The sequence below is a fragment of the Talpa europaea genome (assembly GCF_964194135.1).
Source record: "Talpa europaea genome assembly, chromosome: 8".
In the NCBI taxonomy this organism is placed as follows: Eukaryota; Metazoa; Chordata; class Mammalia; order Eulipotyphla; family Talpidae; genus Talpa; species Talpa europaea.
The window spans coordinates 17,034,168-17,046,734 of NC_140075.1; positions in this window are offsets into that span (position 1 = coordinate 17,034,168).

Below are 12,567 nucleotides of genomic sequence, written 5' to 3' on the forward strand. Positions count from 1 at the left end.
CGATGACCTCCTTCCGGAACCCCAGGCAGACCATGGCTTCCATCTCGGCCTTGTGCTGGCCTGGGGTCGGCTTGGGGCAAGGCGGGAGTCTGTTGGGCAGCCCCACCCAGGGGTGCTGGATGATGCTGTCCAGGGTGCTGCGGCTCTGGGGGTTGAGCATCATCATTTTCCTTAGCAGATCACGGGCACTACTGGGATAGGTAGTACGGCTCGTTGTAGACGCCGCACAGCACCCTGGCCCGCAGCTCCCCGAGGCTGTTGCCCTTGAAGGGCAGCTCCCCGGTGACCATGTCGTAGAGGACCACTCCCGGGCTCCAGATGTATGCCGCGGGGCCACTGTACTCCTGGTGATGGAGGATCTCGTGCGCCACAAACTGTGGGCTGCCGCAGGTGGTCTTGAGTAGCGCTGTCCCAGAGAACTGGGCACTGAGCCGAAGTCTGCCAGTTTTATGTTTCGGTGCTGGTCCAGGAGCAGGTTCTCTGGCTTCAGGTCCCGGTGCACCACGCCCCGGGCATAGCAGTGGCTGAGCACGGTGAGGATCTGCTGGAAGATGTGGCGTGCCTCCATCTCCCCCAGGTGCCCGCACCTGCACAGGTAGTCCTGTGGGTCGCCCCCCTGAGTGCACTCCAGGACCAGCAGCACCTCATCCTCGTTGTCCACCACCTGGAAGAGCTGGAGAATGTTTGGGTGCCAAAGGACTTTCATGCAGGCCACCTTGCGGAGCAGGAACCTCTGAGGTGTGCCGGAATTGGTGATGACCTTTATGGCCAACTCCGTGCCCGTCGGCAGGTGCAGCGCCAGCTTGACCTTGCCGTAGCCGCCCTCCCGCAGCTTGCCGAGCATCACATACTGTCTCAGGGCCATTCTCTGGGCAGACAGGCACATCAAGGCAGTGAGGGCGGACCTGCTCCTACACTCGCAGGCCCTGGCTGTCTAGAGCCCTCGGCACTAGCTCCGCTACCCGATTAACAAGTTCACTACTAGCTCTAGCCTAGTAGTACGTGAAAAGGATCCCCGAAACTAACTAAATGCTCCCCGCGCTGACTCCTCTACCAAAACACTAAGGACACTAACTTACCTTTACCAGAAATACTAACTATGCTAACCTAACTAGGATACTATTACTAACTACGCTCTCAAAAATGAAAACACACAACCTAAAAATTAACAAAGATACATATTTAAAAATAAAAAAAAACTAACAACTCAAGTTAACAAGAACACAGACAAACAAACCACAAGCAAACAATTACAAACTAACAAGTAAAATTAAAAAAAAAGACAACAAAAATAACAACACATGCAAAAATAACAACACAAGGGAAAATGGGGGCAATAAAAATATTAAAAAATAAAAACAAAAAATAAAAGGAATAAAATAAGCAAATAATAAAACAATAAAGGAAAATGAAAAAACAATTAAAAATAAAATAACTAAAATAGCTAAAATAACTGAATAAGAAATAACCAAAGCAAAAGCAATCCAATCCACCAACACACCTCTCCCTCCGAGTCCACCGTCACGATCCCAACACTCCTGCTCTACCTACACCACCGCGGGCCACGCGGAGGCTTAAGTAGGTTCCGTGGATGATGTCACAGAGCTCTCTGTGGCGTCAGAGCAGAGGCCACGCCCCCTGCAGAGGGCATCCCGGGGGCAATTCAGCCTTCATGGCACAGCAACCTCCAAGAGGTGTGTGGACAGACGCCCTGGAGACTGGAATCCACCCCGATCCAGAAGCCCGCGGGGCACTGGCCAGGCCGTTTCCTCTGTCGCGAGCACCTGTCCCAGGTTTCGGCTTTTAGGGTCTCTCCGCACCGTCCCCCTCAAACCCTGATGCGTCTCACATGACGCGACACATCCATGGGCACAATAAATGACACCATGTTGGGAGCATGAGACGCGGCAGAGTCTGCTCTTCACACCCAGACATTGAAAACTTTCTGGGACATGGTCCCCCCGTTTGGCCCACGAGCTGTGTGTGCCCCTCGGCGTCCTCGCAGGCCGAGGCCGGGTCGGCTCCCAGGGCGGCAGAGGCTGTAAAGCGGGCCCTGGAGAGGGTGTCCTCCCCGCCCCCAGCGCTGTGGGGACACCCCCTGACCTGACTCAGCTGGGGCTGGGGGCAGCTGGGGCTGGTCAGCTCCCCCCGAGTTTTCTGGCTTGGAAATATCTGCGTCTGAGGCTCCAGTTGGCGCAGCGGGTTGAGTGCAGCTCTGTGGAGCTGTCCGAACCTCTGCAGCACTGGTTCAATTCCCGGCCCGCCAGGCAGGCGAGCAGACCTCCCCTTTCCTGCCCGCTGCGCCCTTCAGCAGTGTATTTCGTCAGACTGCCTGTTCTGCACCCTGATCTGTTTCTGGTGAATCCTCTCACCCTCACAACTCTGGCCTGTACCCCGGTTCCTGTATAAATATATGTTAAAAAAAAGACTATTTAAAATAAATCTGCTTCATGCTAGAACTCGGGGTCGGGGAACAGAGGTTGGCAAAGGCCAGGTCCAGACGCTGTGGCCCTGCGCCCCTCGGGGTACGGCCTGGCTCCTGGAAGTGGTGGGTTCGCGTGAGCAGTGGGGTCCGCGGCTGCTCAGGCTGCAGGTTCCCCCCGCCAGGCCAACCCTGATTACTCACGCACAGCATCAGCTGAGGACCAGGTCTCCCCTGAGCAGCCTGGGGCACGGCCAGAGCCCCGAGGCTCAGAGCCTGGGCTCGGGGGTCGGGCCCGGTGGCCCCAGCACCACGTGTCCCAGGCCGGAGGGCGGAGGGTGTCATCCTCTCGGGGGACAGGACGCCCAGGGCAGGTTCTCTTGGTTCCGCCCCCCAGGGACCTGACCCAGCAGCGGCCCGGAGAGGCCGTGCTGCTCCTCCTGCGACCGCCGCTGCTCCCAGCTGCTGCAAGGGAGAGGTCGCGGCCTCTCCCGTGTCGGGGGTGGACTCGCGGGCCTGTTCCCATCTTTCTCCCCAACCTCCACGGCCGCCTCGGGGGAGTCCGCGATCTTTGGCCGCCTGTGTCCACACCCGCCTCAGCCTCAGGGTCTGCCAACCCCACGGAGGCTCCGCATCCCTCTCGCCTCTGAGAACCCACGATGCCCCCACCAGCCTGGGATGCTGCGCGTCACGGGCCAGGGCTGCGGCCCCGCACTGGTTCCTCCCCTTCCTTCAACCTCCCCCTCACCCAGGGAAGAGCGAGAGCATCAATCAGATCATGCGCTCGCTGGCCTCACACCTTCCCGTGGCCCTGCTGGGCTTGACACTTCCCCCAAACCCCTTTGCACAGGCTTCCCTGTCCTGCTGGCCTCAGCCCTGCCCCCACCCGCCTCCCCTCCCTGTCCAGCCCTGCTGGGTGAGCTGCCCTTCTTTTTTGTCTTTAATTTTATGTATTTTTACATCATTTTTCATTTTTGCCAATGTATGAATTTTCACCTTGGTTATAGTCCCCGTACAATTCCCAGCCCCCTTGTTTGATCCTACTCCCTCCACCCCCGCACGGTAGTGTGTCTCTGGCTTGTAGTTGCTGTTGATTGTGATTTTTACTTTATTATAATTAATATTTTCCTGGTCCCTTATTTAGGTTTTCTAAATTCCTGCTATGACTAGGACCATCTGGTGTTTTTCTTTTTCTTTCTGGCTTATTTTGCCCAAGTATGACCCCTTCCAGCTCCATCCATGTTGCTGCAAATTGCATGTGTTTATCTTTTTTGATTGCGGAGTCATATTCCATTGTTTATATTCACCACATCTTCTTGATCCTGTCATCTATTTTGGGATATTTGGGTGTCCTTCTTTCTGCCACATCCTGTTGCCACCTGGGGCATTTGCTCTTGTTCTTGCAGAATCCCCAGATGCGCCTACCAGCTCTCTGACCTTGCTTTCCTCCAACCCACATGTCACTTCTGACCGCCTTACAGACAGGTGCTGCACACTTCTTCCTGAACCACATCCTCTCCTCCCTTCACAGTGTCATCTGCACCTAAATCATACTAACATGTTTTCAGAATTTCATGCTAGAATGGTATTTCCTCCTGTGTCTTGAGCTCCTGACACAGTTTTGCTTATGGGAAGAATGCTGTTGACTGACCCAAGCCAGTCTTAAAACAAGAACATACTAAAGAACAGTACATTTTGACCGCCCCCTTGCCTTTTTACATGGGAACATTTTCTCACTCTCCATCAGGAAATAGATACAAACAGTTTGACTAGGGAAACTTTGTTTGAAGCAATATTTCAAAGTACTTCAAATGACAAATGTCACATGTGATGTCATAAAGGTTTACATCATTATACATATATACATACATACATAAAGGTTTACATTGAGGTTTTTTTTTCCTGTATTTTAATCTGTAGGCTTAATTTTAGAAGTGTCTCACAGTCCAAATCAGTGTCAATACCTATGTCTAAACATACAAGGAATGCAGATGGGGAAAGAAGAAGCAAAACTATCACTATTTGCAGACAATTTGATAATATACACCGAGAACCCTAAAAACTCTACAGAAAAACTATCTCAAAATAATCAACCAGGGCCTCCCCGGTGGCGCAGCGGTTGAGCGCTGGTTTGCGAAGCTGCCCGCAGCCTCCGTGGCACCGGTTCGATCCCCGGCTGCTCCCCTGCCTCCAGAGGAGAGTCCCACATGGTGCGCAGACCTCTCCTGCTGCCCGCTGCTCCCCTCAGCAGTGTACTTCGGTCCTTCTGCCTGCTCTGCTCCTCACTCTGGTTCAGTGAATTCTCTCACCCTCCCACGCTTCTGACTGTACCCTGTGCTTGTATAAACAAAACAAACAAACAAACAAATAAATAAATGAATAAAAACATGCCTCTATTAAAAAAATAAAAATAAATAATCAACCAGTTCATAAAGTGGCAGGATTCAAAATCACACAAAAATCAGTAGCCTTACTATACACAAACAGTCTGCAGAAGAAGAAATCAAGAAAAGCATCCCTTATATAACTGAAAGAAAAAAATCAAATACTTGGGAATGAACCTAATGAAAGTGATGAAAGACCTATACAGGGCCTCTCTGTTGGCGCAGGCAGTTGTGTGAAACGCTGTGAAGCTGTCCTCAGCCTCTGCAGTGCCTGTATGATCCCCACTGTCCTCGGAGCTACCCCCATGGCGGGGCAGGCCTCTCCTGTCTTGCCTGCTGCTCCCCTCAGTGGTGTATTTCGTCAGTCTGCTTGTTCTACTCCCCACTCTGTCTCTGGTGAATCCTCTCACCCTCCCACACCTCCGGCCTGTACCCCAGTTATTATAAGCATAAATAAATAAATCTTTAAAAAAAGAAAAAAAATATTGAATTTGCTAGCATAGTCAGTCATAGTGCTCTCATGACCTTTATATTTCTCTGCTAGCTGTAGTAATTTCCATTTTTTTTCTAATTCTATCATACATTTTCTCTTGCTTCCATTGTTAGCCTAGCTAAAGATTTATCAATGGTGTTTATTGAAGAAGTAACTCTTACTTCATGGATCTTTGTTTTGGCTTTTTGACTTGTGTTTCTTTTATTTCTGCTCCAATTTAAACAATTCCATTCTTTTATTTATTTTAGTTATTCTTTGTTTTATTTCTCAGGTTGTTTGAGGTGTACTGTTTAATTATTTATTTGGGATTTATGTTACTTCTGGGTGTAGGTCCCTTCTGCAATTCCCACTCAAAATACTTTCTCCCTTAACCTATATGTTATTTTTGTTCAAGGAGTCAATAAAAAATAATATTTTAAAATGTAATTGAGTAAGAGGGGTTTCCACCAGTGTTAGTATTTTTTAAGGTCTCTGTGCCCTATGTGCAGTCACCAAAGTTCACCCACGGCAAAAGCACCCGCAGTCTGCCCCCATAGCCATTGTGATTTCTCCCGCGTCTTTCTCACACCTCCCTATTCTTCTTCCCCTTGGGGACCTGAGTTCTGTGACCAGTGGGCAAGGATTAGTATTAAAGTTTGATGTTACGTGACACTTTATTTGGTTTCTCTATAGTCCACGTACAAGTGATGGACCTGGTATTGTCTTTTTCCTAGTGACTTATTTCACTCCGCATAATGCCTTTTAGTTCCATCCGTGTTGCTGTAAATGGCAAGAGTTTATCTTTTTCATTGCTGAGTAGTATTACATTGTGTATACACATCGCATCTTCTTGATCCATTTATCTGATTGGGCACTTAAATTGTCCCTACATCTTGTCTATTGTAAATAGTGCAGCAATAAACTTGGGAGAGCAAGTTTCCTTTCAAATTAGTGTTTTTGTATTTCGGTGGTAGAAACCTAGGTAGCGGTAGGATTATTGGGTCACGTGGCAGATCCACTTTTAGTCTTTTGAGAAAACTCCATACTGTTTTCCATAGGAGCGACACCAGACTACCTTCAGCAACAGTGGAAAATTGTTCTTTTGACTCCATATCCCCACCAACACTTGTTGCTTCTTGCTTTTTGATATGTGTAACTTGTGGATATTTTTTTTGGTCAAAATTATGCACATAGTGTTCTCTTATTTTTAAGATTTATTTATTTATGCATACAAGAGCAGGGGTACAGGCCCGAGTTGTGGGAGGTGAGAGGATTCACCAGAGACAGAGCGGGGAATAGAACAGGCAGATTGACTGAAATACACTGCTGAGGGGAGCAGCAGGGGAGACAGGAGAGATCTGCTGCGCCATGTGAGCCGCTCCCTGGCCAGGGATTTAACTCTGTGCTGCAAACAACTTCATAATGCTGAGATTTAATTATTTGTGCCGTGAGGGAAGGCCCTTTTACTGCAATTGTGAAGAGGATTTAATCTCGATTGAACTTTTGCTTGCTGTAAATTCTTGAGAGTTTCTCAGAGTGCCTTCCAAATTGGTAGAGATGTCTAGAAAAAAAAAAAAAGGCGATTTCCTGTCTATTTTGCTCATTTGGAATATGACTTGGAAACTATAAAATGTTCTGATTTTCTATTCCTTAATCCCCTGCTTATGAATTTTTTTCCATTGTGGGTTCTATTTCTCTTCTTCATTTTATAAATACCTCATAGGGCTCCCCCATCAGCCCTTGTCTTGTCTAACTTTGCACACAGTACTAGATCATCTCATCCACATGACGTTACCTACACACTGGTGACTTCCAACTCAACCTCCAGTCCTGATCTGACCTTTTTACACCTGCCTCTTGGATACCCATGCTAAGATATTCCCGAGCAGGGAAATCTCAACTCATATATCTCCCTCCCAACTCCCAAACTGATTTCTATGCAGCTTCCTCACTCATCGTTTTGTCTCCAGGCTTGCTCCACTCTAATGAGAATCTCCATATGGAAGCCCGAGGTCCTTTTATTATTGTCTTTATTTTTTAAATATTTATTTATTTATTTATTTATTTATACAAGCACTGGGTAAAGTCAGAAGTGCGGGAGGGTGAGAGAATTCACCACAGCCAGAGCGGGGAGCAGAGCAGGCAGAAGGACCGAAGTACACTGCTGAGGGGAGCTGCCGGCAGCAGGAGAGGTCTGTGCGCCATGTGGGACCCTCGCAGGCGACCAGGGAGAAGCCCAGAATCGAATCAGCGCTGCAGAGGCTGAGGGCAGCTTAGCAACCCAGCGCTCAACCGCTGCGCCACCAGGGAGGCCCCTCTTATTGTCTTTAGAAGCAGCCCCTTCGTCTTAGCATGACCATCAAGGGTTTTACAGTCTGATTCTATTCTCTCTTAGCAATCATACCTTCTCTGTAACTATTTATTCAGTTGTACTAAACTACATATTCCTTCAGCTTTTTCCAGAATGTACTACTGCTGTCTGGAATGTCCATTTTTTCTCTGCAAAGAACCTTATGTCAGGAGTTAGTTTAGCTGTTTGTATCAGGACAACTTTACCCATGTTCTCTGCTGGGGGCACATCAAGAATGATTGCCCTGTTTTTTCAGCTCACACTGTGGAGCAGGCCCTCTGGACCCCATTATTTCCAAGTTCCTGCTGAGCATCAGGGTGTTTTATGCAGGGTTAGGCATCCTGACTAGGATTTTTACTTCCTGTGTTTTCGATTTCGCCCCTCAGACACAAACCTGATAAGGCTTCTGTGAATCAAATACCAATAATAATTTATTAGCCACCAAGATGGCTTGTGTTCTTTAGTGCAAATGGGAGATGGCCCTCTTTACTAAGAGGACTCAGGAATCCCTTGGGAGCTTTCTGGTCTCAGAAGACCTAATTCAGCCTTGGAAGAGACTTGGTTCAACCTGAAATTGAAGCCCTGGTGAGCAGTGCCTCAGAGGAGTCACTGGGAGCCCTGTGGAAGAGACATCTGGCCCTTGGCAGTGCTTCTGAGTAAAGCATACACTGTCGGGATGCTTCAAGCAGGATGTGATTTTCAGTTAACACAGCTGTATTTGATATATACATCTACTAAGTGAAACAAATCACCCCCTTACTTAGAAGCGCAAATAATAACATTGCTTATTGCCACTCTGAGTCAAGAATGAGAGTATAGGGCCTCCCCGGTGGCACAGCGGTTGAGCATTGGGTTGCAAGGCTGCCCGCAGCCTCTGCAGCACCAGTTCAATCTCGGCTGCTGGACGGGGCTCCCACATGGTGCGCAGACCTCTCCTGCCACCCGCTGCTCCCCTCAGCAGTGTACTTCGGTCCTTCGGCCTGTTCTGTTCCCCGCTCTGGCTCTGGTATGTTCTCTCACCATCCCGCACTTCTGGCTGTGCCCAGTGCTTGTATAAATGAATAAATAGATCTTTGAAGAAAAAAGAAAAAAAAGAATAATGTGATTTAAAAAAAAAAGAAGAAGAAGAAGAAGAAGAATGTGAGTGTAGCTTTCCTCGGCCCTCCAAGTCAGTGTCACTAAGCAGCGCTGCTCACAGCACAGTCAAGACTGTGTGTCCATGTGAAACCATGCAAAGCTGAGGGGATGACACAGTCTGTGGGTCTCATCTATGTGCTCACAGCTGCAAGACACAAGTCAGGCTCAAGGTGCAATGAGGGGGAATTGGGGAAAATGAAAATTTTTAAGGCCACGGATGTCTGGCTGTCCTACCCCAAAGAGTGCGCTCAGCGTCCAGTAGTCCCAACCAAAAGCTGCTTATGCAGGATGGCCCTGTCCTGTCAATCAGAGCCTGGAGGTAGTGCACACCAATAAGTGATGAACCAGGACCCGACTCACGGTGGCAGCTGGAGGTAGTCACAGTGCAACAGGGATGCAAGGTCCCTAAAGTCAGAGGGGCCCTAGAGGCTTTCCTGCAGCCTGCTGCCTAAGCAAAGGTGCCTGGAGAATGAGTGGCAACAGTGATTTCCCACCCCACTGTCCCAGTATGTGTAGCCTGCTCTGAAAGCAGCAGAGAACACAATCTTTTCACTATTTGCCACTCCCAGTGCAAGCAGCCACATTGTTTTACTAGGAGGTGCTGAGGCAGAAATCTGAAGGCTGCACTGGACAGTGTCAGATGCAACTGCACCAAGAGGTTGTGTCAGGAATTCTGGGGGAAGGGGCGGCAGTGAGCAGTGGTGCTGGAAGATCAGAAGCTGCTGATTAGAGGTGGTGGTGCACATGCCTGCAGTGCCAGTGAGCAGGCAGGGATGTGGAAGATCAGGCATCGGTGTTACACTCTTTAAAGTTGCCAAACATAGGCCGACAGGAGACAGCTCTATTCACGAGTGGTGTTAGAGTACCAGGCACCAATTTACAGCTTTTCCAGAGATGCTACACATAGGCCAGGGACACCAGTCAACAGGAAATGTGGGAGCAGAGTTAGAGGAGGAAGCAAATGTCAAGCAGTGTTTCCAAGGAGAGATCAGGTGTAAAGGTCTGCAATGAATGAAGGTTTTGATGAATGAAGGTCTCAGTAAATGAGTGTCCAAATGGAGTCTCTCTATCAACACATGAAACCAGCTACTGTCCCAGCTTACACTTCCTTCAGTGTTAACCCCCTTTCATACTGGATTGGTGCATCTTCAAAATTGACACCATTTCAACATTTGATTGGCTCCTGTGTGAGATAAAATCTGACTGCTCCTTTTACAATGTCACATCTTCTTTAAAACAGAACCCCTACAAGCATGTGAAACCCTATCTACCCTGAGGTTGTGTGGTCTTGTGCCAACAGTGGGCTCTGCAGAAGAGCCAGGCAGGCAGGCTGTGCTGCCTTTAAATGGCACTGGCCAGGTTCAAACCTGACTGGCATGTACCCAAAACCACTCTGGTGCAAGGAGCCCCTTCTGCAATGGAGCTGGTCATGCCCCATTGCACCTGGCTGCTGTGCTGGGGGAGCTGGAAGTTAGGGAGGGGTCTTCCTACACATGCTGCAGATGTAACACCTGCTATAGAGTTTGCATGCTGATTTCCAGCAAGGCCTTTCCAGGACTAGACACCTAACTACAGGAGGTGTCACTGATAGTGTTTTCAGTCTGAGAATTCAGGTGTCTCTGGACTGGGCTACCTGATTGGATCTGATCTGACCATTGGTGCCGTCTATCCAATATGCCCCCAGATCCTTTTTTGTCTTGTCCTTGTTTGTTTTTGGTAATATTGTAATGTTGGCTTCATAGAACGTGTTTGGTATTCTCCCTTCCTTCTCAATTTTTTGGAAGATTTTGTGAAGGATAGGCACTAATTTGTCTCTGAATGTTTGCTAGAATTCATTTGTAAACTCATCAGGTCCTGGGCTTTTGTTTTTGGGGAAATTTTTTATTATCATTTCAAATTTGCTGCTTGTAATTGGTCTGTTTAGGTGTTCTACTTCTTTATCTAGCTTTGTGTGATTGTAGAGTTGGAGGAATTTGTCCATCTCCTCTAGATTGTTGAACTTGTTTCCATATAACTCTTCATAGTATTCTTTTGATTTCTGCTGTGTCCGTTGTGATTTCTCCTCTTTCATTTATGATCCTGTTTATTTGTGCTTTCTCCCTTTTTTTCCTTTGTGAGCCTGGCTAGGGGTTTGTCTATTTTATTGATATTTTTGAAGAACCAGCTCTTGGTTTCATTGATATTTTGGATTTTTTTTTAGTTTCAATTTCATTTATTTCTGCTTTGGTTTTTATTATTTCGTTTCTTCTACTGGTTTTGGGTTTTTTTGGTGTTCTTTTTCTAGATCTTTGAGCTTCAAAATTAGGTTGTTTCTTTGTGTTCTTTCTTGTTTCTTGATGTGAGCCTCTATTGCTATATATTCTCCTCTTATCAATGTTTTTGCTGCATCCCATACATTTAGGAAATTGGTGTCCTCATTGTCATTCAATTCAAATAATTTTTAATGATTTATTTTATTTATTCATTCATTTATTTATTTATACCAGCACTGAGTACAGTCAGAAGTGTGGGAGGGTGAGAGAATTCACCAGAGCCAGAGCGGGTAGCAGAGCAGGTAGAAGGACAGAAGTACACTGTTGAGGGGAGCAGCAGGCGGCAGGAGAGGTCTGTGCACCATGTGGGACCCTCCTCCGCTGGCCGGGGAGCAGCCGGGGATCGAACTAGTGCCGCAGAGGCCGCGGGCAGCTTCACAACCCAGCGCTCAACCGCTGTGCCACTGGGGAGGCCCAATTCAAAGAATTTTTTAATTTCTTCTTTGATGACCTCATTAGTCCAGTGGTCTTCCAGTAGTGTGATTTTCAATCTCCAAGAGATAGGAGAGTTCCTTGCCTTCTTTTTATGGTTTATTTCTAGTTTGTTGCCTTTATGGTCAGAAAAGATGGTTGGTATGATTTCGATCTTGGTGTTGGTGTATCTGTTGATGTTTGTCTTATGTCCCAGTATGTGATCGATCCTGGAGAATGATCCATTTGCGCTTGAGGAAAATGTGTACACTGTTATTTTTGGGTTTAGTGTTCTATAGATGTCTGTTAAGCCAAAGTGCTCTAGGTCCTTATTTAGAGCTTTAGTGTCTTTACTTATTTTTTGTCTCGTTGATCTATCCATTGTTGTTAGTGGTGTGTTGAAGTCTCCCACTACGTATGTGTTTTCTCTGATGTCTGTTTTCAGAGATGACAATAGTTGTCTGATATATTTTGGTGCTCCTTCGTTTGGTGTATATATGTTAATGAGTGTTATTTCTTCTTGAAGCATTATCCCCTTGATCATAATGTAATGACCACAGGGGTCTCTTTTTATCTTTTTTAGTCTGAAATCTGTTTTATCTGATATAAGGGGAGCATCTGGTGAGACAGGAGAATTTGCTGAGCCCTAGGAGAGTCACCTCCCTGAGCTGTGCTAGATTCAGGCCTCAGTGGTGACAGCACTGAGGCTTCACCCCTAGGACACCAGGGAGGCCCAAAAAACCAAATTTGTGTTATACCTACCATGTGTACTACCTCTGTTGTATACTTGGGAAGATCCAAGGTCACCATTTATTTGGTTCCTTCTCTGGAAAATGCCCAGGTAGAATTCAGAACAGAGGCAGCAGACATGTGAGGGAATCAGGGCCTGAGGGGCCTCTGCTGTGAGAGGTTTGGCTAAAGAGTTTACACTGGGTTGTAGATCTTCTGCAAGGCCATAGCAAGAAGGAGGCCAGCACTATGACAGAACTGGATGCTAAAGGAGTGAAAAAATTTGGGTGATACAAAACAAACTTTATTAGTATTTCTATAATGAACAAGAAACCCTGGAGGAAATAAAA